A 27,305-nucleotide genomic window follows, 5' to 3' on the forward strand; every position below is an offset into this window, starting at 1 on the left:
AAAATTATTACTGATCCGTTTCCTTGGAACTTTAATAGTGTGTTCTTCTACTCACTCAGCTGTGACCGATACACCGGAAGAGCATGGCTCATGCTGTTTAACACATTGATGTGTTAACATGTTGAGTGTTGTAACCAAACCAATTGCTTTGCTCTATCGCTGAATGATGCTCATGTTACAGCCAGCGACATATATCGCAATAGTAAACAAATTCTGATTTAATTTATTTTTATTAAACTGTTTTTAAAGTATATTATTTATTACATAATTGGTCGGAGATATTATTGTTCATAATTAGATGTGAAGAACATTTAGTCATAATCAAACCACTAAGCACAGCCCTTCGCACTTCTCGCATAAAGATTTTAAATTTCTAAATTTACCTTACTTTATTAGGTTATCACTATCTAGATCGCCTAACAGATTAGTATTTTCTACTTGCAGTGATATTTTTCCTTGTCGTTTTAGACGAAAGCACTAAAATGACTTACCAGCAATTCAGAGAACACCGAATATATTGATACTTAGGTTGCAAAGGAAATATTTTCCATAAACCTCTCTCTCTCTCTCACTCTTTCTCTCTTTCTCTCTTTCTCTCTCTCTCTCTCTCTCAATCTCTCTCTCTCTCTCACACACACACACACAAGAGAGAGAGAGAGAGAGAGAGAGAGAGAGAAAGACAGAGAGCGACCAATAATATGCAATAATTCGCAATATTATTATTGCGACCAATAGTTCGCAATAATTATGCGAACCAAGCAACTGCTTTTAAACTGAAACAGAACTTCTGATTCCTCAGTATTTGGTTCACATTTAATCATACCAAGCTGTATTGATTTATGTTATTTATATAATAAATAAACCATAGAAGTCGAGATATAAATTGGGTAATGTGATCTTTATCAATTGATTCAATTCTTTTCTGCTGATGAAGAATTGTTAAGGCCAGTGAGTAGCAATGATATTCCATGTACACTTCAAATCGTGTATATGGTTTGACGTGAAGTCGTCGGTCAGGAGAAAAACGCCATTTTATACTATTTCCACCACCTTGCTACTTCTTTATCTGGACTTAAAGCTTCAGTTTGATATGTATTTTACCGAATTCCTCTGTTACATAAAAGTAGCATGTTTTTAAATGAAATTAGAATTAAAGTAGTAGAAAGTTTATTTTGAAACGTCTGTGCATCCGTAACTCGATACAATATTCGTTAAATGACATTTATTTTTAACTCATAGTAATACCTGTATTGTTTTATAAATAAGGACTTAAAGGTCACGAAATGCTAATCAAGTCGGAATTGTACAACGTATCTTATGTTTGTGTTGTGTTTTATATTGTATCGAGTTTCGACTGTACATGCAATGTAAAACTTAAAACCAAAATCCTTACACTTTTAGTTAAAACGACGTCAGAGCATTCCGATGCTTTTTTCAGATTCTCTTCATCTATTAAAAAAAAATAGTTACGATAAGAATGGAGGTTCATCACATACGTGCAATAGAGAATATTCTACATCCGAAGATAAACAATACTGTTACAGTTTACAATTTATTTTTTTTAAACATGTACCATACAATAATAATTAAATATTATTTTTTGTTCCGTGTACATGCATTGGCTCGTTGCCCACCAAAAGATTTTAAATAAATAATTTTTCATAGATGAAACATCTCCCAGATTCTGTTTTTCATTATGATAAAAAAAATACAAATAATTAATAAATGAAAAAGTTGATAACAGAAACTCCTTCTTGATTTATGAGACACCTGTCAAATGAAATGACAAATGAGATGACAACATTCGCATAAGTAGCAGTTATGCAGTCTTCTATAAAACAAAATGAATTGCTCTTAAATTTTCTCAAAATTATTACCTCAAAAAAGAATTCTTATTTGCATATTAGCTGAAAGTATAATTTTTTCCTTCTTAATCGTATCTTCACCTTGATGGGGTATGAAGGTTTACGTGCACCAATTATATATGCAAGAGATATTCCAACGGTAGCTAAACTACTGAGCTACTAGTAGGCTTCCCTACCTGGACAGATCGAGAGATAAGTTGCAGACTAAGAGATATACACAGTGGTCTTCGAGGCTGGGTGTTTTGCGTGATGCTGGTTACCTTAACTAGTAAAAAAAACTACAACTCACACTATCTTACTAGAACATTTATCAGACAGAAACAATAAAAAACGAACAAGAAAGAAAGAAATATAATAAAGGTTAATTATTAGGAACCACATGGCTAGTTATAAACGTAGACAGATGGAATGTACGAAGCATACAGACAAAGGAATTGAAATTAAAAAATACAACTAAAACTGAAAATATTAATATAGCTGTGAAAACAGAATAATAAAAAATTTCAGGGGGGACATAAAAAAATATGCTTTTTACTATGCTATATAGTGTAGAGAACCAACATGCCAGAACGTCTAGTGTTGGGACCATTTAATCGATAATAAAAGAAAAAAATAGAATATAAAAGTACATTTTGTAAATGATAGAATTATAATAGTTAAATTAAAAACAAACAGAAGCTATTTAAATATCATAGAGGTGTATGGTGCAGAAGGTAGAAAAGAGGATTCTGAACAATTTTATGAGGAACTGTAAAAACACTTAAATAAATGTAATAAAATGACTATACATTAATAGCAAAAGATCTTTTTGCTAGAGTTGGATATGATCCAGAACCAAATTTCTTAGGCCAATATGGATAAATGGAGAACAGTGCAAGAATAACAATGGTCAAGAACTAGTATACAGTACTTGCATTTTCAAACATTTTAAAACAACAAATACTTTTTTTCACAAAACGAAATATAAATATATATACTTGAAATGGCAGAGAAACAAGACCTATAACTGATTATATCATTACTAATCAAAAACTATCTGTACGTGTTAGAGATGTACATGTTTACAGAGAAAATGAATTTTTTTCAGGTTATTATTTACTCCGTTCTAAAACAGAAATAATAACAAAATGGTGAAAGCAAGAAAATAATAAAAATCTAGAAAAAGTATACAAACGAAGTATATCTATTAACATCTACTACAAAATAATGTATATATGCTTCAAAACTTGCAGAAATGTATATTTCTTCAAGTTTTGAAGAAAACTGTTCAGATGACGTAAGGGAATCGTTTTTGATATTACAACGCACTATTTTTTTTATCACAGAAAGGATTGTTAACAACCAAAAACGAAAGCACTGAGTAAACGCCACATGAAAGAATTTCTTTTGTAAAAAGTTTTCTTCTCGTGCAAGCAACTTCCTTTCCCTGGTATTCAGTCCTTTCTCTTTGACTGTGAAAAAATCAGAAGCGTTAGATATACAGGCACCAATTTTGTCATTCAACATTTCAAACTATTAATAAATTAAAGACTTAATTCGGTATGTTAGTCAAGTAAATAATTCTTTAATATCCGACATGTTTCACTGACGAATATCTGTCAGCATTTTCAGGGATACACTGGTAAGCAATGGAAAGCCCGTTCAACAGGTAACTTAAATAAGAATCAAGGTCCTACCAGATATATGGAAAACTGTAATTAGATCATTTAACCAAAAAGAAATGAACTTTCATGAAAATTACAATAAATATCTCAACAAATAAAACATTGTACTTGCGACATGCAAATTGTATCACGCACAGTGATAACGTTATATATTTTTTAGAATTGTCGGTTAGTTTCCTAGTTTTTGTTACTTTCCATTGATTATAAGTGCATCCCTGAAAATGCTGACATTAATTAGTCAGTGAAATATGTCGGATATTAAACAATTATTTACTTCACTAACATACCGAATTAAGTCTTTAATTTATTAATACTAGTGGATAAGAAAAAAGGTCATAATATGAATAGAATCGACGAAGTCACAAAACGAAAGGTACGCAATCTTGAAAGTTTAAAAAGTAAATATGCTAGGTATTTGAACCATTTGACATTCTTAAAAAGGTGTCGTGACAGCAACGTTATCCCAAAATTTCTTCGCCAAAAACAACTTTTTAAGTAAAAAAAAAAAAAGCTAATATTATTTACCACAATATAGCATTCGGTCTACTTAGAGAAGGAATTTGTCATTCGAGATTCATACTCAACCAAATAGACACTCAATGATATGACTTATTCACAGACGTTTCTATTTGATTGAGTAAAAAGACACAAATTAAAAAAAAAAATAACGCACTATATGATAATCACGTCACTTCTAAACCTTCTCTACCAGAAAACCAAGTCATTGTGAACCAATCTAATCACATCTTAACAAAACCAAAGATTTGTAGTTTCAAAAAAGGATTCAAATTCGCCTTAAAACTAACTACTATTCCAAAAATGGACTTTATCCGCAGCTTAGAGAAAGCCTTCTCATTATTTCCACACACGATAGCCAATGACCTACGATTAAAAAGCAACTTAATTTTCTCCGCATTCTCTAGATATTCTCACACCAACTCCAGCACTATGGAAAGAAAAGTACTACTCAAATTAAAGAACAACACAGAAATCATTATACTGAGAGCAGACATGGGCAAGAACACTGTCATGTTAAATACTAAGGAATATGAAGAAAAGATCAATAATATATTATCAGACACATCTGTCTATGATGTTCTTAACACAGATCCTACTCACATAAACCATCTTAATACCAATGAACTATTACGTCATATGACCAACTGGCCTGTGGACGTAATCAAAAAACTAAAATCTATGCATCCGTTAACTCCAAGACTATATGGTGTTTCCAAAATATATAAAGAAGGTACACCACTACGTCCAATAGCAGATGGTACCCATTCCCCTACTTAAAAATTATCAAAATATCTAGCCAAAATGTTGCAAGAACACATTCACAACACGGTTTCTTATATCAAGAACTCTCAACATTTCTTGCTGAAATTAAAAAACACCCGTATCTCTGAAGATAATATTATGGATAGCCTGGATGTCACAATTCTATTCACAAATATTCCAGTTTCAGAGGTCATCGACATCTTATAAAACTTGTTCCCACCAAACATCATCAAGTTCTTCAAGCATTGTTTAACTTCGGATTATTTTACAAGGCAAAAAACCTACTACAAACAACATACTAGATTACACATGGGTGGCTCTTCCTCTCCTTCTTGTGCCGATCTATTTTTAGAAAATTTGGAAACTCAAATTTTATCCCAAATTATCCCTAAACCAACCACATGGTTTAGGTATGTTGACGACATCTTCATCATTTGGAATCACAAAAAAAGAAGCATTAATGGATTATCTAAACAAAATTAATTGCTTCCACATTACTATGAAGTTCACATTGGGACTAGAAAAAGATAATAAACTTCCATTCCTAGACGTCCATTTCTCTATGAAAGAAGCATCGAATTCAACGAAAGATCGAGTACGTGCTGTTGTGGGCCTCAATCACAGCTCTAATTCGTCCCACAGGTATTCGATGGGGTTGAGATCGCGATTCTTCGCAGGCCAGTGCAGTCGTTTAACACCCATCTCATGTATACAAGAATACGTATGATAACTGGTGAGTGCAGGATGTAACCTCCCTTGATGAGTCCCTGACTCCCTAGAAGTCTCGTTTTTTTTTAAACATTTTATTATGCCGCAGATAAATTACATACACGCATATAATAATAATTTTTCTTTTATTGAGCTTTCAAATACCAACTACTTCGAAGATTGGGGTTAGCTTTTATGAAGAGAGTGGGATTTAGCCTTCCCTCTTTTTGTTTTTGATACTGTTTATGTATGGGATGTAGGCATTGGATGCTAATGATTTGTGATGTGTATATTAGTGTTAATGGTTTCTTATCTTTGTTGGTATATTTTCCAGAGTTCGTTTTGTAATGTTCTGTAGTTATCTACGTGTTTTAACTTTCTTGGTAGGTTCTTGAGTTGCGCGGGTATCAGATGTGATCTCAAAAAAGAACCGTATGAGTTGTTGAAGGGTGTGGGGACGTAGAGCGTTGTTGTAGGTCATGTTATACGATATGTGTCTCTGTTGTTTCGATAAGTGATGTTGAAGTAATTCCTTGTTAATGTCATGTAGTGTTTCAGGTTTTTGATGCTGAGAATTCTGTGTATCGCCATGTGCTTGTCGGATATTGGTTGTTGCGTGTAAGGTGTCCAGATCACTGTTGACACGATTTTCCTGTGTAGTGTTTCTAATTTTGTTAGGTTGCTGTTTGATGTATTTGCATAGACTGTTATTCCGTATCTGAGTAGGGATTCGCAAATACCGTGATATAGGAGTTTTTTTATGTTGGGTGGAATAATGTCTTTAACTTGGAAGAGTTTTGCTGCGATGATCCGGAGTTTGGTGTGTAGATATTCTATATGTTTTGTCCATTTAAGGTGGGAATCTATATAGAGACCGAGGTATTTTGAGTGTGTTACAGGTTTGATTTCGGAACATTGGCAGCTATTTTTGTTGTTAATGCGGCGGTGTGTGTGACAATATATCGATAGTGATGCGGGGCGTATGATTCTTGGGTTGTGTATTATCAACATCTGTGTTTTGGTGCTATTGATTAGAAATGCGTTTTGGTGGAAGTATGTTGTGATTTCATTTAGGTCTTGTGCTGCTTTGCAGAGAGCAGTGTTAATGTCTGTGTGGATTGCTAGTAGTGCAGTGTCATCTGCGTATTGAAATATTTGACTTCTTATGGATATGTTATGAACATCATTAATGTATATGTTGAATAGAGTGGGTGATAATATGGCACCTTGAGGTGCACCGCGTTTTACTTGTATACTCCGACTGTGACATGTACCTATTTTTGTTACTTGTGTTCTGTTTGAGAGGTAGTTCTTGAACCATGTATGCAGTGTTCCTTTTATACCTATTGAGTATAGTTTGGTGAGTAGTATGTCATGTTCAAGTGCGTCAAATGCTTTGGTTTGGTCCAGCAGTATAAGGACGGCGTACTTGTTTTTGTCGAGAGCTTTGTTTATTATGTAGGCGATCTTCTAATAAAGTAATGGTGCTTTTTGTTTTCTGTAACCAGTACTGATTTTGTGAGATATAATAATAATAATAACAATGATAATAATTTTTCAGTCAATTTATTATTTATACATAATATTTATAATACATTACATGGACACAATTGTGCATAACAGATACTTGCAATAACATAATATTTTAAATAATAATAATAATGATAATTGTTTTCAACATATATATTCATAATATTAATTAATATAAATTGTATATAAATTATATAATATAATATAATATAATATAATATAATATAATATAATATATAGCATATGTTATATATCATATAATATAAATTATATATAGATAATGTAAATTAATTAATTGTATATAATTATATCCGTACAATTAATTAATACAATTATTTATTAAGTTATTAAACATGCCATTACACTTTTTGCTCTGTACAAAATCCTGCACACACAGTTTAGAGTACCTTAATTTCTTTTTAATAGTTTTTTCTTTGAATATAAACACAGATTTTTTTCATGTGACTGTCATCAATTATTATTGGACACCATATTATAATAATTTACAGTCTACGATTATGATGATTAGTTGTTTGAGGCGGGCTAATGGTACCTGCTTCGAAGCTAGGGTTAGCATTTATGAAGAGAGTTGGATTAGCCTTCACTATTTATGTGGTTTGGTACTCTTCATGGATGATCAGTGTTGGATGCTCGTGATTTGTAAAGTGTACATAAGTGTTAATGCTATATTAACTGTATTGGTACAGCTTCGAGAGTTCGTGTTGCAATGTTCGGTAGTAGTCTATGTGATTAAAATTATTTGGTAGATTGTTGAGTACCGTGAGTATCAGATGTGATCTCACAAACGAACTGTCTGAGTTGTTGAAGGATGTGGTATATGTCTCTGTTGTTACGACATGTGTTCTGGAAGAAATTTCTTGGTACATTGTGCAGTGTTTCGGAGTTTTCGTGATCAGGATTCTGTGGAACCACCATAAGCGGATCGGATATTGAATGTTTTGTATAAGGTCTCCAAATCACTGTGACACAATTTTCTTATGTAATGTTTCTAATTTTGTTAGGAGGCTGGTTAGAGGATGCACTCTGAACCAGATCAGGATCAAGATAAGATAAGAATCGTGACGTGATTGGTTGATCAGATGATGACATCGTTGTGCGTGTGACGTCATGAGTTTGGAATGTTTTGAATTTCCGTGGTGGGAAGATGTGTCAGTGACATCAGGTCTTATGTTTTGGTTCACGTATGGAATCACAATCAAATCAAAGTCAGTTTTACACACTTCTCAATGTGATTTGGCAGATATGTTATCCCATGCAAAAGTGAAGAGGGGCGTGTGTTTTTTTCTTGTGTACATTGATTGTTTTTCCCGATTTGCGTGGGTTCGAACACTGAAGAAAGAATCAGAAGACGCTGTTGTTAATGCTTTCCAGTCTATTTTTAAAGAAGCGCCAGGATACATAAACACAGATCAAGGAAAAGAGTTCTGCAACAAGAAAGTTCGTGCATTGTTTAAAAACCATAATATTCATTTCTAAATGACCAGGAGCGAAATGAAAGCATCCAGTGCAGAAAGGTTCATCAGAACACTGAAAACAAAGACCTACAAATGGATGACATATACAAAATGTAAAAGTTATACGAACATTTTGCCGACCGCTGTACATACTTATAACCTCACACCACACTGCGCTATCGGTATGGCTACTTCGGATGTTATCTTTCACAACGAGGATCGTGTTTGGAAATATTTGTACGGAACCCAAGTGGAGGATACCAATCCAAAATTTCACGTGGGTGATAGCGTGCTTTTAATTGATGATACCCACAAATTTAGAAAAGGGTTTTGGGGTAACTGGACACTAGAATTGTTCACTATTGCTCCGGTTATTAATAGAAACGCAGTAGTATATAGAGTTCATGGTCGGTAAGGAGAGATAGTGGAGGGAACTTTCCGTGAACCTCAACTGCAAAAGGCTGATATACCCAAAGAAATTCCGGAAGACGGGTATCTAATCGAACAAGTACTTAAACGCCGCAAGCAGAAAGGAAAGCTTCAGTATTGTGTTAAGTGGCTCGGTTATCCCTCATCGTATAATTCATGTGTTCGTAGCGAAGATGTTTTACTTAACCCTTCCCAGTAATGCCAGTATGAAAATGTTTCCTACTAATAAGCAAACGAATTTTCAAGTGGAATTACCACACGACATAAGACTTAAAGGTAAATGGAAAGTTGCTCTTGCCGAAATTCATCTTACTGGAGAATTCAATAACATCGATTCCGGTTACGATGAGTTTCATACGATACGTGGAGTTGGTGGAGGAGTCAACACTATCGACAACAACAACATCACAGGAAATAAAGTTTTCGAAAAGTCTAAAGAAGGATTTCAAAAATTGTACAAGACATGGCAGTTACAATTCATCCTCTGAACTTCTTCAAGCAGTATTTAATATGAGTTATGTGATTACTGGAAAAAATGATCCGAACAATACCATTTCTCTGACAGTCCCAAAAGATTATAACCTCTTGTTTCCCAAGGAGACCCCGGGGTTGGGGTTTCTATACTGGAGTTTAATCAGATTGGTGTTAAATTGGAAGGCACATCACTGGGAAATATCCAGTTGATATAAAGAGGGATGTAGACGTATATTTTGTTTATTCTGATTTAATCCAAGGACAGATAGTTGGTGATACATGTGCACCATTGATACGAGTTGTTCAGTGTAGCACCAATGTTCCTTTGTTTTTGCTCACCCTGATTATTATCCGTTATGAAAACAAACATTTCAGTCAATTAGCATTGAAATTCGTTCTGATAGAGGAGAGTTGTTCCACTTTCGTGGCGGCAAGACAATAGTTAACTTACACTTCCGGTAAGTGAAGGATGACTGATTATCTCAGATATTACACACTGCAAGCAGGTAGGGCTCAAGTGTTTACGGGGGCCCCCAATACAGCGTAGGTACGGATAAGGCAGCATTTTCAGAAGTGCCTTCTCCTTTCTAAGTCCACTTTTAAAATCTGCATCTCAATTTGTCGGTCGTCAAGCCTTAAAAGCAGGTCACTATATGATAAGAGAAGTACTGGAAGGGGTACCTGCACTTCGAGCCTTTATAAAGAGAGAATCAGAAGCTGAGAAAACCATTGCTGAAAAAGCAATAAGCCGATTACTTCCGAGAAGTCAAGGAAGCAAGAAGAAAAAAACGAATACTAAAAAGCGCAAGCGAGATGACATCTTTTGCTGAGGATATGATGTCAGAGTTAGATCTTTTTTCCCACCCTCGTGTCAACTTGTGTGTAAAACGAAGTTCTTATGTCACCTACTAACTAATATGCAGTATTGATAGTCCTGCCGAATTTCGCATACCAGGTACATCTGAAGAATACTTAGATTTGGGAGAATCATACCTAGGCGTTCGCGTTCGCATCACTAACAATGATGGAAAACCTATCGAAGATTCTTTAGTTGGTGTCGGAAACAATTTTTTCGACTCCCTGTTAAGTCAATTTTTTTTTCTCTAAGATAAACTATTGAATGTGGCATCAGACCCCTATCCTTATAGGGCTTGTATTGAAAACCTACTAAATTATGACTGAGATGCTAAAACAAAACAGTCAACTGAAAAATGTACTATTTGTTAAAGATGATGTTGCTAATGTTAGTGATATGTTTACCATAAGTGAATGTGGGATGCGTATACGACAAGCTCGAATTAACCAATCGAAAAATGTCGAGATGCTTGGGCGAATACACGCTCGCATCATGCATCAAGACCGGTACTTGATCAACAACGTTTCTGTTCATGTTCGCTTTTCCTTTCCTTTTGTTCGCTGTTCTACCGAATTTTGTTTACTGACTGCAAATGCTGACACTAAAGCTAAAGTGCAAATTGAAGAGGAGGCTACACTTTTTGTCCGCAAAGTCAAAATAAAAATCAAAGATTCAACTGGCTCACCTGTCTGTGTTAGACAAGTCAAACATGGTATATCCCATCAATCGAGTGCAAGTTTTTCGATTCCAATGGAATGTCACATGAGACAATCTGTATCTAGATGAAATACCATCTAGATTAATTATTGGACTGGTCGCTAATGATGGATTTAATGGCACTTTTAACAGAAATCCCTTTAATTTTCATCATTTCAATCTGAATTTTCTTATGGTGACAGCTGACGGTATTCAGGATCCTGTGCAACCTTTGACTCCGAACATCAAAGAAAGACATTACACCAGATGTTACATGTCACTGTTCACATCGCTAGGCAAATAGAACAAAGACTGTGGTAATGACATTTCTTATGAGGAGTACATAAAGGGAAATGTTTTGTATTGATTTGACTTATTGCCAGATCAAAATGCAGTTGCCCCCATGTCAGTCTGTTAAGAAGAATAAGTATGCGCATCGAAGTTAAATTTGCTCAACGTCTTCTTGGAAACATTACAGTCGTTCTTTATGCAGAAATTGAGTGTACGTTATCCATAATAAAGGATCGTTCTGTGTTACTGGACTGTGAACACTGAACAATTAGTAAGCATACTAGAGTTAGAACCCACCACAAGAAAAGTGGGTTTAGGAGTTTGTGCTCGTGATGATAGGTAGTTGGTAGCTAGGACAGCATTGGCAAGCTATCTATATCAAAGACGAACAAGTTTTTTTTTTGGTAGCTTCATTCGTCCACCCGAAAGCGATATTGCTAACTTTCTGAATATCAACACCAATATATGGCATTATAAGAGTGTACCTGTAGAAGCTAAGGAATCTGTCACATGGTTTGCACTGTATATATTTTTTAATATTGAGATGTTGTGGTCTTTCTATGCAAAATATTATTAGCGAATGTTATCTAATGATTTGTGGTTAAATGATATTGTAGTCACTTATTCTGTAACAGATCATTTACTGAAAATAAAAAAAAAATTAAAAAAATGTTTTTCATTTACCATTTTCAATACACCAGTTTCTTATTCTGATGCAGCCTTTGGGGCGATAAAAATACGAAATTAGTACTGGTTCGTCGAACTCCTCTGTGGGCGGGAAATGGACTGGAAGCATTTTCCTCACTGGGACTGGCTGATGTTGATGGTTGTCGAGAAAGGGTGCGGTTATTCGGTTTGTTCAGTGTAGGTTCTGGATGTGACAGTCTATGTTCCTGTTGCTCTCCATCTGTGTGAGAAAATTGCTTTTACAATCCTAAATACTTCTGTAAAGTACTTAAATATGCTTTTACTTTTTCATCCGGATGCTGATTTCTCATTTTTAAAATGGCATTCATATCATCATCTAGCGCGTACAGTTCACGTTCCTCTAGTAATTGGAGGACGGTAACTTTTTTAACATGTGATTCCTTTTCTAATAAGTGAACTCAATAATGGGACTATGCACAAAATCTTAATGAGAATTGCTATACAAAAGACAGATCTGTTTATTTGCATTTGGTCCCCGAAACACCACAGAAAAACTAGCAACAGCAGAAAAAATTAATATTTGGTATTCCAGAGTCAAATGCTTTTGAAAACGACCTGCCTCTTGAATACCACAAGAAATGAGTGGAACCCCTGCAATTTTGTGGAGAGTTAAAGCCTCTTTGTTTGTAACTTTTTACAATCTAACTTCACTTGTCTGTATGTTTGGGCATCAGCAGTGTGTGTAAAAAAACCCAGACAAGTGCTTGGACCATGCAAAGCTTGTTTTTGTTATAAATTTCCACAACAGCTTTTATTTTTTCAGAAAGTCATCCAGGCTAAGCAGCGTTCTTCTTTTTACATTGGTTCTTCCACCACCATTGTTACTTATATTGAAAAGTACAACATCAATAACAAGATCATTTGCCAAAAGAAACTCACGTTTCGATTGGGCGACAGCATAAAATGCATCAACTATCCTTTGGATAGTTAATTCAGAAAACAACATGAATGGTAAGTTAATATTGCTTTCTAAACTGGATGCACTAACTCCCAACTGAACGTGAGAAAAAGTTCCTAAACTTGATAAACCCTGAATAATCTCATTAAACATATCTCGAAACATTTTACAAAACGATTCTGGTGGGAGGAGCTCAAGGTCACTAAATCTAATTTGGTGCTCCATTTGACGAGTTTGATATTTAATAGAGAAGTGTGAATGGCCCATTGAAACAGTATAAAAATCCCCTTAGAGTGAGGGGCAATAGTAGAAGTAGAGACTTCAATTTCACATCCAGAAACTGGATGTAAATTATGTAAATGTTGAGGGGTCGCAACTTTCTCCAGCCACACCAGCGAGTGTTACCTAAGGATTAACACCATGTCCTGTGCTTTGTTCATTTTCTCTTGCATTTTCTCCTGTCAAATCAACCTCTACATAAATTACATGGATGATTAAAAACATTCCCGTCACCATCAACAAAATTAATTATAGATGATCGCTATAAAAAATAATAATAAATTACTTTCTAGATTTCAGAAATCTGTTTTAGAAAATAAATAAATAAATAAATATTATTCATCATAAGGTGATTTTGCAATTTCAACACTACGCGATCGTTTCTATAACACAATTTTACTAAATATCCACTCTCAAAATCTTTCCCGAATCAACTAACAAACAAAAAAATATAACTCATGGGTTTTCACTTAACACAAACCATTTGGAAATATTTTCATGAAAATATTTCTTTTTTTTTCTTTTTTTTTCCTTTGCCAAACCACCTTATAACAGTACATAACTAACTTTGAAGTTATGTACTGTTAATTAACTAATTTATTTAAATTAGTTAATTAACAGTACATAACTAACTAATTTACTCTCTAATATATGTACCCTATAATTAACGTTATGAAGAATTATTCAGTATTAGAATTTGAATCTCTGTTACCAAAAACATATGATCATTGGTCATTTTAAATTACAAACAAAGTCTCAAATTACTTTCTAGATTTCAGATATCTCTTTTAGAAATACGTAAACGTTACTCATCATAAGGTGATTTTACAACTTCGACACTATGCTGTCTTAACACAATTTTACTAAGTATCAGCTCTCAAAATCTTTCCTCAATCACATTAACAAGCAAAAATATATAATGATTTATGGGTTTTCACTTAACACAAAACATTTGGAAATATTTTCATGAACATGTTCCTTTTATCTGTTGCCAAATCACCTTATAACCTTACATTAGTAACTTTGACAAAAAATCACTAACTTAGTCTCTAATGTATGTACCCTATAATTAATTTTATGAAAAACTATTCCGTATTAGAAATTGAATTACTGTTACTAAAACATATGAACATTGATCATTTGAAATTACAAATAAAAATATCAACTGATGTTAATACAAGCAACGACCATTGTTATGTTAAGCTACACTAAGAAACCATAACTAACTTTTTTTCCAGAATGGCTCATCTTGGAAATGACTTCTGAATACAAAAATATATATTCCCAAAATATTAGAAACAATCAAAATAACGAATCTCAATTGACAATTGACATTTATGTCTTTAGGGGTGAAGCAATATGCGTCTCATATTCCCCGCTATCTGTTGTGGTTACAGTGAGGGTAAAATTTATGAGCAGTTTGCTCGCTCTGAATGGTCATGGAGATTATGCATTGCTAAAGGAAGTTAATATAGTTTTGGTCTTCTATATTTGAATATCTCCGTTGCCTCGTATGCTGTAGCTTTCTGAACAAAATCGTTGAGTTGTGTGAACGTCTTTAGAAAAAACTTGGATGCTAAGGATTGTAGAAAAGAGAAAATATAAGGAATATTTGTATCTCTACGAAGTTGATTGTTTCTAACATACCACGGGGCGTTCAGAATCATTCTCGAGCACGTGTTCTGTACTCGTTGTATCTTGATAATGTTAGTAGTAGAGGTGTGGCTCCAGGCTGGAGAGGCATAGCTGATTATAGGACGAATCGTCATCTGATATAGCTGCAATTTCATTCTGTTGCTGAGCTTGCTATTTCGATTAATTAGCATATAGATCTGAGCTACGGTTTTAGATGCCTTTGCGCTAGACTTGATGTGTTGGTTGAAAGATAGATTTTTGTCGAGCATTACACCCAGGTAATTTGTTTCTGTCTGCCAGGGAATTTTAATATTGAATAGTAACACATCTGCAGGAGACATTGGCCTTTTTGAGAAAAGAACGGCGGAGCGTTTCTGGGGGTTGACTTCCAATCTCCATTTGGAGAACAATTCCAGCTTTAGAAGATTTTCTTGAAGCTTTCTGGTAACGAAATCTGGTTAGTATTGTTGTATCATCCGCATACAAGGCCAAAATGGAAGACATTGGATTGTGCGGGATGTTCGACATCTATACAGAAAACATCAATGGAGCCAGTAGGGATCCCTGTGCCACTCCAGCAAAGATATGGCGCTGGGACGATGTAGAACCGTTGATTTTTTACTTGCATTAATCTATTCTGAAGATATGAATGGATTAGATGAACCATTTTAGTGAAGTACCGTCTGAGATAAGTTTGTGTAGGAGTCCAAAATGCCAGATTTTGTCAAATGCTTTCGATAGGTCTAGGAAAAGAGTTCCTGTGTACTGGTGCCAGTTATAGCTGGTAATGATGTATTCCACAATTCTGTAGATTTGCTGGGTAGTAATATGGTGTTGCCGAAAATCAAACTGTTCTTTAGGGAGGATGATTAGGTCATCTACTGAGGTTTGGAGTCGTTAGAGGATGACCTTCTCTGCAACCTTACCCAGGTTAGAGATAAGACTGATTGGACGATAATTTTGCGGTAGATGTGGGTCTTTGCCTGCCTTATGAATAGGAATTACAGGGTGTTCGGGATAAATTTGACATATTTATAATTAATTATATTTTTCCGTAAGTTACATGTATTAACACACATTTCTCTTCATTTAAAAGTTTGGACCCTTCTTCATTCATATACAAGATGTCAGAAAGGATGGATAGCTGGAACCCACCTGAATCATGGAAGAGAATAACTTGTATCATGATGATTCGTGCCCGCCATCAAAATAAGGATATTACGACTGCTGCCCAATGCTCCCTGAATACAGTAAAAACAATCAGGCATGAACTAGAGACTTGCAATGGTGACTACGAGGATGTAGCAAGAAGAAAGATCCCTAGCAGACGATCTGATTGCGTTCGTACAGCAGAATTCCTCGCAAATCTGCAGGAACAGGTGTTGAAGAACCCTGGCATTGAAATTCGGGCTTTGTTCGTGGAGTTGCTAACTGTAGTCAAGCCCTGGATAACAAGGGTAGCCAATGGTAGGCCGTATGTATGGCAGCAGGATTCGGCCCCTTGCCACACCTCTGGGAAAAGTCAAAAATGGTTGTCTGAAAATTTCTACGACTTCACCAGTCCAAATGTTTGGCCTCCAAACTCCCCAGACCTTAACCCCATGGATTATTTTGTATGGGGCGCAGTTGAAAAAGACACCAATCGCACTTCCAGTAATACAAAAGCCCAGTTAATGGATAAAATTAAAACAGTTTTTGCGGCCCTTCCCAGGGAGACTGTAGCATCAGCTTGTTCGAGGTTCCGAAGCAGAATTGAAGCTGTGATCGATGCTAATGGTGGTTATTTTGAGTAAATCTTGTTGATAGTATTGTAATTAACTCTGCCTGTAATGTTTTTTTGTCAATTCATTAAATTTAATAGATACAAAGAAGATTTTCTTTTTCCTTACGAAACTGTCAAATTTATCCCGAACACCCTGTACATCAGCCAGTTTCCAGGTGGAAGGAAAATAGTGAAATCTTACGATTTCCTTTATTATACTCGTCAGGTGCACTGCAGCTTTCCGAGGCAGTAGCTTGATCACCCTGTTTAAGATGCCATCTGGTCAAGGAGCTTTATTGTTCTTAAGTTTTTTAATAATATCATATAATTCAACAGGTGATGTGGGTGCAATATGGTCAATGCTGGTATCTGGGAGATTTAAAGTGTGTCTGTCCTATCTGTTGATTTTGTACAAGTGATTGAAATCTAAGTTCTTATAAGAGGGTTTTCACTGCTACTCGAGTCTTTATAATGGCTTCTGCCTTATCTACATCTGTGTGAACTAAGCCCTGATTTGAGATTATTGGGAACTGTTTTTATTTCTGATGTTTCTCAGTAACCCCCAGATAGAGTGATCAATAGGAGAGATAGAGGATAACTTTTTATCCCAAACTTGCTTTCTGTGAGTTTTAAGTGCATCTCTAACTGCCCCATTTATCCTGTTTAGAGCTGTTTTATCTTGTGGTGCACGCGTGTTACAGAATCTTTTCCTAGCTCTGTTTTTGTCTCTGATCAAGTTCATGACGTCTTCAGGCAAACGATCTGGCTTGCGGGCAGATTTGTAGGGAGTAGCTACCTTTATATCAGAATTAATTTGGTGTGAGATCTGTAACTGCAGCTCCTACTTCTTCTTTTGTGCGTATGTGAGGAACAGGTTCAATATAATCCTTGAGTGCTGCTGACAGTCTTTCCCATAGAATGTAGGAGTGAGAAGGAGGACACAAGTAATCTTCATTTCCCAGCTGTAGTAGAATTAGATTGTGATCGTATGATAGTTCATCCATAGATATGATGCTGTATTGAAGTTTTATATCCTGCAGGATAGCTATATCCACGATGTCAGCAGTGCCGAACGTACTGAGATGAGTTGGTTCGGTGGGGGCTGCCACAACAGCGTTGCTTGATCCTGTGTAATTGGAAAGGATGCAACCTTTCTTGTTTGTGGTTGTGTAATTCCACGCAGGGTGCTTGGAATTCAGATCCAGGCAATAATGGTGGGTTCTCTGACGCATAAGATGGCATTTAGGTCAGAGTGAAGTAGAGAATTTTGGGGAGGGTTGTAAGCTGAGTAGATTTTCAGTTTACCAGTGGAGCTGGTGACTACTTCTACGCCTGTGATCTTAAGGTTAGTGGTTGAAGGAATGCTCACAGAGTGGTGCTTAATGTAGTTTTTAATGAAGATGGCAGTGCCGTCGCCACTGTAGAGTAGTCTGTCATTTCTGTATGGGTGATATCACCTTATTTTCGGATTGTCTGAGGGTCTTAAATGAGTTTCACTGATTAATATAACATCTGGTTGATACCTATATGTGAAATCTCGGAGTTCCAGAATTTTGTTTTTCAGGCCATATTCGTTCCAAGCAATTATCTGAAGAGATGCTGGAATGAGTTTGTTACTATTCATTTATGAGAGCTGTGAGGATGACTTGAGTTTCACGAAGAAATCTTTTAGTGGACGTTTCAGTAGGGTTTGATAGGCTGAAATTTGGTAGCATGTTTGCTAGTGAGGCCGTAATAACAGCTGTTAGATTTTTAGGTGCTGTTGGTTGATTTTGTTCCGGCATTGGTCTATTTGTACGGGTCACATCGGCATAACTTCTTGTTTGCTTTTGGGTGTCTCTATTTTTGGAGGTCTCCGACTGTGGCCACTGAGTCTCCGGTTTTGATGCTTGGGCCTCTGTTGTTCTTATATTGTAGGAGGAGGGCTGATTGACTGGCTCCATCCGTCTGTTCTTTGGGTGCTGAGTACATCCTTTGTAATTCGCAGGATGAGGGCCACCGCAGTTGGCACATTTGGACGAGGTGGTCCTAGGCTTTGTGCAGGTATTGGTTGGGTGGCTGCCCCCACATTTCCAACATCTGTATTCCGTTCTACAAAGATTCTGGGCATGGCCAAATTTCTGGCACCTGTGGCACTGCCCAGAAGATGATCTTTTCCGGAGTGGTTCTGGTGTGACGATGAGACCACAGACTGTTTTTAAGTTGTAGATATCCTTGTATATTTTATGATTCTCAAATAGGACTAATGGCATGGGAGTCTTTTCTGCTTTGTACATTCTGCTGACCTTGACTGGAGGTAGATCCTAGGAATTTAAGTCAGCAGCTAATTCTGCTGTGTCAATGTCTTCATAGACACCACGAAGGACCATTCCAAAATTTTTTTCGGAACTGAGCGCAAAGGTATGATACTGGATGCCTCTGTCGTCCAGTTCTTTGGTCAACCTTCTATAATCTGTTACTGTTGCTGGCTGGATCTTTATGCCTTCATCCAATGTTTTGGCCTTATTGAAGCCAATGCGCAGATTGGACATTGTCGATCTTAAAGCTGCCCACTTCTGCTTTCTCTAAGGATGATCGGAGGCACCATTTCCTTGGGAGAAATAGCGGCGTCCGAACCTGAGAATCCTGTTCCATTTCATTATTGTCATTGTGCTGTTCTTCTGTTGTTCTTCGCTTTTTGCGTGTTCGCGCTTCTACTGAAGGAGTAGAAGGCATTGAATCTGACTGACTTTCTGCGATAACGTCTGTGACACTTTCCGGGAGAAACGTGTCGTAAAATTTCACTTTTCCCGGCCAATTGTTGTTAAGTAGTTCAGCTAGTCTTATAAATTCTTTATATACCTCCTCGAATATTGTCTCATTTAGCTGTTTTTCCATGATTATCAATGTGAAGTATCTATCTTAAAAAAAAAGAAGAAAAAAAAACACGCTTACCGTGCAGTTGTAGTCTTACCGGCACTGCTACAGGGCTCTGTACTGTTTTGGCAAGAGCACTGAATCAAAAGTTGCATGATATTCAAGATGCATAATATAATAAACACACCACAATTTCAAAACTGACCGAACGGTGGACATCACTATCGCGCTAACTCATCTGGCCATCATTCATAACGAATCTCCGACACCATAACAATGTATTTATACAGAATCATAACCAATGCAAAACCAATAAGAACACGTGACATCCAATAACCATAGTTCTCACCATTCATATGAGATCAAATTCCAAACCTTGCTAGCTAAGCTAATGTAAACAAACTCAATCTACTCGAAAACCTCTTTAATAGGCATGTGTCTATGAAGTGACTTTGATGTGACTATGTGTCATTACAGACAGCCACCACTAAAACCGGAAATGAGAGATAACACTGTAGTTTAAGGTTCTAAATGATTGGAAGTTTGTAAGAGAAATTAAGATAATGTATAATAACAGAGCTAATATTCACTGAAATAATAAAAATAATAAAAAACTATTTATTTATTTATGCTGGCAAAAGAAGCAACATAATAACAATGAAGAAAAAGAAATGAAAAATCTAGAGCGGGGAAATTATCAGCACAAAATTGGGTTTAAAATAAAAATGTAACCCTTAGTTTTGGGAAACACTTCTGATTACCCACAGTTACCAACGAACCCTTTGAACAAGACCGTGAGATAGGATATAATTAATTACTTAGAAATTGACTAAGCTAAAAATTCCCACAGTCAGAAAAGGAACGAAATACCAACATGGGAAATTCGTGTATTCCATACTCTAAACATCACAAAGTGATGTAAATAACAGATGGGTGTCACCTTGAGTATTATAAGGATTACATATCTCTAGAAATGGAGCTATAAGTAACAAGAGTTAATAAGTTTTCTTTGCATGTGAAAATCAAGAACCATTGCAATAACGTTAACGGCCTGGTTTATATTAGTGCTGCTAATACTTGCAAGCAGTGAAGATTGGATTGTTGTGTGGGAACCATTATCAAATAAGTCAAGTAAGACCATATATATACAGTATATATATATATATGGTCATAAATACCATGTGATGTCACAGAGACATATGTTTCCCAGAAATTTCCAAACACATAACGTCACGATTCCTTATCTCGAAACATTACTCACAATGCATTACGCAAACCAAACACACCACCTGATGTCCCTGACAGAAGGTGCCCCCAGCGAAATTCTAAACATTCCAAACTCTATGTTATCACTACCCATCACCTATAATGGCATATGCAAACAATTTACATATCTGCATCTCATAAGACACACATCCACGACACTGGCGTCGAAATCCCATTCATCTACCCCTATTTTTTTATAGTGTCCCACCAATCACAACACGAATCCTTATCCACTAATATATCTTCCGTTTCCATTCAAAACATAACGTCACATATTTACAACTAACAAATAACATCACGTATCTTCATCTGATAGAAACACAAATAGATGTTGCTTCCCCCATTCACCCTACCCCTTTTTGTTTTAACAGCCCCACTAATCACGACACGAGGCCTTATCTCCAACCATCACCCACAATTCCATACGTGAACCAAAACACAAGAACTGATGTCAGTGACACATCTGCCCCGAGGGAAATTGCAAACATTCGAAATTCATGAAGTCACACACACAATAACATCATCATCTGAACAATCAATCATGTCACGATTCTTATCTTATCTTCATTTATTTTTGATTTGATTCCGAGTGCATATCCTACTGCTGAGGCAGTCAAATACTGTGGAGATTTTTTTAATGTTGTGCGATGATGCGATGCTTAGTATGCAGGCATTCTCTTTGTGTTTTGCCAATTATGGTGGCAATCTATGTAAAGGACAAGGTAATTGTGTGTTTTAGGTTTGATTTCGGGATATTCGCAGGTATTTTTGTTGTAAATGCAGGTGTATGTTGATCAGTGTAGCGATAGTTGTGCGTGATGCATGATTATGGATTATGTAAAATTGCCATCTGCGTTTTGGTGCGGTTGATTACAACTAAGTTTCGGTAAAAGTAAGCTTTGATTTCATTTAGGTCTAGTTGTGTTTTGGATAGAGAAACGTGTTAATATCTGTTAGTAGCGCGTTGTCATCTGCGTACTGATATATTTGACTTCGTGTGGCCAAGTTATGAACATTAATAATAATAATAATAATAATAATAATAATATTATTATTATTATTATTATTATTATTATTATTATTATTATTATTATTATTATTATTATTATTATTATTAAACTGCAGCTTTCTGGCATGGGGGCATTGTCGTCTTGATAGTAAGAGTAGACTGTTTCATAAGAATTCCACAGTGTATGCATCGCCTGATTTTCCAGAATATCAAGATACTGAACTGCCTTCATGGAACAGTGGAAAACGTCCAGTGGTACCACTCCAAACCAGGACAATGTTCACACATCATTACATCTCTAGCAACACCAAACTTCGCAGTGGGTACAACACACTCTGGTGATAAACATTCACTGGGATACATCCACACTCACACACTGCCATCAGACTGAAACAAGTGAACCTTGTTTCATCGCTCCGGAGTACCTTTTTCCACTGGTTAACAAGAGCGTGTTAACCAGTGGAAATGAACATGGCCAGTTATCACGCTCTTTGCACCAGGTCTGACAACCCACCTTGTTCGTTGTATTGATGTTCGAGATGGGATGTCTTTACGTGAGAAAACCCAGTAAATGCAGTTCTTTTCGTACAGTATTAGTTCTCATCATGGTGTGATTGCCGCTGTTAAACTAATCACGTATGATCTATGTCGATTATAGCCGGTTTTTACGTGCCACCAGTTTTAACAGGCTTCTGCTCCTGTTAATAATTTTTCGATGGCCACTCTTGGTGTATACATATATATACAGAGAGACAGAGGAAACCAAACTGCTTGACTGCTGATTGAGCACTCATGTATCAAGTAAGAGAAATGTGTTAAATATCATTACTGATTATTAATAACAATATCAGTTTCTTTTCTTAGACTATGACTCCAAGCAGATGAGCTATAATATAGCATATCCTTGCAGTCTCTCATTTTATATTTTCTCATTTATCCCAATAAACTTTTACTTTAAAATTCCACTGAAAAACAGATTTTTAATATGATGAGGAGGTGGAATGGCCTTGTGCTTGTAATGATTTTTTGCTTATATAAAATTTGTTTTGGAAATCAGTTATTTTTTCAAAACACAGTTAACAGAAAAAACATAAAATTTGATTCATTCATGGAAAAGAAGACAATACTCAGAATGAGTATCAGATTCATTCTTTAAAACTACATCAGATATATGCTGCAGAGTAACACAAATATTAATGATTGCAAAGAATCAATAGGTAAATCAAAGAATATTTAATAAAAAAAGAAATGCTTGATGCTAGATAATGTTCACAACGCAGCATAATTCTAGTTAGGTCAATATCTAGATGATGCTAAATTCCAACTTTTTGTCTTAAATTAAGTCAAAAGGAGGAAGAGGAGGAGGAGTTGTGGTTGTGGTCTGATTGCGTTTTGATTTTGGTTTAGTTTAGTTTTGCAACTCAGTAATTAAAATATTAAAATATGTTTATCATTTACTCTTAATTACTCCACAGTAATTTTAATCAGAACTATAAAACAATTTTCCTTATTTTTTCAGGAGAGTGAAGTTTGGAAGTATGGATCTATAAATCCTTGTTTTCAGTAATCCCTGTATTTTAGATATTTTCACTATATTATTTGATTAATTATCTAGTATTAGATGCGCTGGATCATTCGATGACCAATGCACTGCCAATACAATCTATATGCAAAATCTGATGCCTACTCGCATTTCTTAGTCATTCACTTTAATTAAACATGTCCGCAATGATTAATGAACTTCAGAAACTTTAAGTTCTTAAAGCAACGGCTTTAGGTTCTTACTCATTGATAGATTTTCTACATCTATATTAATTATTATGAACAGTGTAAATGCAGAAAATGTTGGACTCTAAGTACCTTAAATTACTACTAGTAATTGGAATTCAACGTTTTTCCAATAAGTACAGAGTCAGATATTACTCTGAATCCCTTTAACTCAAAAATTCGCATTTAGTTAATTTTGATATGCCTAATAATCAAATTAAGATTCTTTATGCCAACGAAGTTTTTGAATAAAAAGTATCACAAAACAGTGCTTTACTTATACATGTGAGAACGTTATAGGAAAAGTTGCACTGCTACTTCTAAAATCATTGGAGACTAAAACTTTTGGAAGTCTCATCTCACCTTCCCTCTTTTACCTTGCGGTGTCGAGGATATATTAATCATCGGACCTCAAACCGTTCGCAGAATAAGGTGGTCAGTCCTACGCCCCGGCGTATTCATTGAACGTAGTGTTGAGCTCTCAAGGCTGATTTGACTGCTTGCGGGATCAAAAATCCCACGATAAAAAGCACTCGAAAAATGCCAGAAAAGGAAAGAAGAGCAGTTTGCGAATAAATTTTGAAAAACTCAGAAAACAATGTTAATTACAAAATTTTCTCAAACTTAAGGAACTAAATAGGCCTGAGTGTTAACAGAAGCAAGACATATTAAAAATAAATATTTTTGTTAAGAGAAATATTATATTATTTAACGGATTCAAAATTCTTAATTCTTGATATTTACCATTCAACGTTCATATAATTAGTTCATTTTAATAAGAAAAGCAAAATATGTTTTTTGTGTGATTTCAACCCAACTTCAATTGTATTGAAATCGCAATCCTAATCGACCATTGCTAGTGGGAAGAGGTATAATACCGTGCCATCTAATGAATATGCTCCTCTATCAATTTCTTTTTTTTTTTTTTTTTTTTTTGCTAGATCGACCATCTCACTCTCAGATGAAGTGTCTTTGCAAAGGCATTTCAAATCTCAGATAGATTAGAACCCAGGTATTCCCTAACAAAAAACTTCTTTCATTTGAGCACGTAAATAGAGTAGATGAGATTGTGAACGGGGATTCATGAGTGAAGACAGCGATACATAAAGAAAACAAGACAATCAGAGAAACCGAGGAGGTCAGGTGGACAGGGAAACTTTGTGTGAGAAGAGTGGATAATTGGTTTCAGGATCCGAGGTATGTGAATACAACAGAAGAATCGAAGGATTAGGGATATGTAAAAAAAAAAAAAATCTGAGGAGAGGAATAAGATCCGTAATGACAGAGACAAGCGCTCAGGGGATGTGGATGAGTCAAATCTGAGGAGTGAAGTTGGGGAGGCTTGTTATAGAACTAGAAATAAGCTAGCATCTATGTTTACAAAATGCCAGAACTATTCGTAATAAGGGACATGAAATTGTAGCTTTAATAAAGTAAACTCGCCCAAAAATCGAGGGAAATGCTGAGACTCTGTCACATGAGGATGACATTCTAACAAGAACAGAGATGGATGGATATGATGTTTTTTGGGAAGAATAAGCAAGAGAGAAGGATGTAATGCTGTGATGATAGCAGAGGCGATATTGTCACCTAAGATAGAAATGAAAGTGGAGAACAGTAGTACTTGTTTTGTAGGAGTATGATGCGAGCTAGAGGTGAACAGAATGAAGTATCTAGGTGGTGTTCTTATAGATTGATAATGTGCAATGCTAGTCCCTACTACGTTCTAGCTATTAAGAAAAGAGTGATCACCAAAAGTGATTAATTATGCTATGTTAGACTGGAATGAAGAGATGCCATCTGGGAGTAAAGCAAATGAATTTCTTGAGTTTTTGAGGAAAGACAACGTTAAGCATTACGTAGCAGATGTACACGAGAATCAAAGGTATTGAATTTGATTATCTTATCATTGGCTTTTATTGTAAATAAGGTATTGATTATCCTTCCAGTTGGTTAGGGTGACCATGGTGTGAATACTTGAACAGTGGCCAGTCATATGAGGATTTCTGCGAATGAAGGAAGATTCGTGATTATTAGCAGCTTAGTAGAGAGAGCTTGCTTCTACGTTATGTAATGAAGAATTGCCAGGAAAAGAAGAATTGAAACGAAGGAAGGAATGATAGGTGCTGCTTGGAACCTGTTCAGTAAACAATTTGGCAAATACAATGTCTGATTGCATTCCTAAAGGCAAGATGTCTAATAAAATGTGTGGGAAATGAATGAAGAGGTTAAGCATGCAATTTGGAAGAAGGAGACAGCATAAGATGAGTGGTGGTGATAGTCGGTTGCACTTGGATTACAAAGATATGGTGAAAGTAAAAGTGCGGTATGAATACTAGTTAGCTATAAGCCAAAACGAACATTAGGAATTTTTTCGAGAAGTGGCTAGTATAAGAAAGAGTGATTATAGAAAGAAGTTATTGGCTGGATAAAATGATAGAATGATATAGTGATAGAATGATAGAAGATATAGTAGATATATTTATTCTCAATAGAGTAACATCTTGCAAAACTGGAGAGCCAGTGATGATGAATAACCAAGAGGAATAGGAGAATTGAGTAAACCTGATGTTTATAAATTCATGGAACTTGATGGTAATGACTGCGTATCTTGAGAGAATATTCCAGGGGTTAATAAGAGCTTTAACTTACCCCCTTAACTTGAACACTGGATTGCTCAAGTTCCTGTAGAGTGGACAGACGGCAAAATTGTTTTACTTCAAAAACGGGAGATAAGAATAATGTTTTGAATTATAGAATAATAAGCAAATAAGAAATATTAGCAACTTCAGCTGTCAGTAAACAGATGATTATTATCTTTTTATTTTGAGAGAGATGGTAAGGTTTGTTTATGAATGTTTTTCTTAATTCAAGTAATAAAGAGAAACCATTTTAACTATATCTTGTACCTCGTAATCAATTATACAATAGATTGTTGTATACTTCTCTTAGATGTATTGAAAATAAATAAAATCAAGTATTGTAATGAAACATTCTTCATAAAAAATAACCAAATTAAGATATGTATTACAAAAGGTACAAAAGGTATTGGTTATTAGTATGATCAGCAGGATTTGTTGGTTAGTAAAAAAAAAGAAAAAGAAAAGAAAACTACCATTGTTTATAACGGAAGCGAAAAATAAACGTATGTTTTGTAACTGAAGATAAATAACGAAAGATTATTATTTTATGGAAATTCAGCACTCGCACTAAAGTAAATTCTTTGTTTTTTTATAACCTACAACATTCTTTGTTTGATAGACAAGAAACACAGAACATCTACGTTTATTTTCTATGAAACAAAGAATGGAGAACGAAAGTAAGCAAATATTTCTTATTTGCGTACCTTTAATTATTTCATTTTTCATAATCATAATAAATTTATTCATTTTCATACTTAAAAAATTTCATTTTTTTAATTATTAAATATTTGCTTTATAGTGTTGTGATCTGTTCGAATCTTTGAAATTTTAATAATATTTTGCTTACAAAAATAATATTTTTAATGAAAATATTCTGGTGTTTGAAATAACAACGAAAATAGGACTTTATTAAACTAGATTTCATTTCTCTCTCTCTCTCTCTCTCTCACACACACACACATACACACACGAAATTATAAAGATGATTTATGTATAAGTGGAAAATTCTGATTTTATGGACTAAGGAGTGTAAATATTAGTTGATCTCCTTCTGAGTATGAAAACTGAATAGCACACTCTATAATGTAATAACAAGGATGAAAGGAGTTCGTTTGTGTTCTGGTTGCATGAGCGTTTCCATAGTTATGCTCAGTGAGTCAACATTACTTTACCTTTCTTGTGTGGAAATGGACATGTCAGTTGGCAGCAAACGT

Source organism: Typopeltis vanoorti, chromosome 14 (assembly GCF_054136105.1).
Source record: "Typopeltis vanoorti isolate ZY-2024b chromosome 14, IOZ_Tvanoo_1.0, whole genome shotgun sequence".
Taxonomy (NCBI): Eukaryota; Metazoa; Arthropoda; class Arachnida; order Uropygi; family Thelyphonidae; genus Typopeltis; species Typopeltis vanoorti.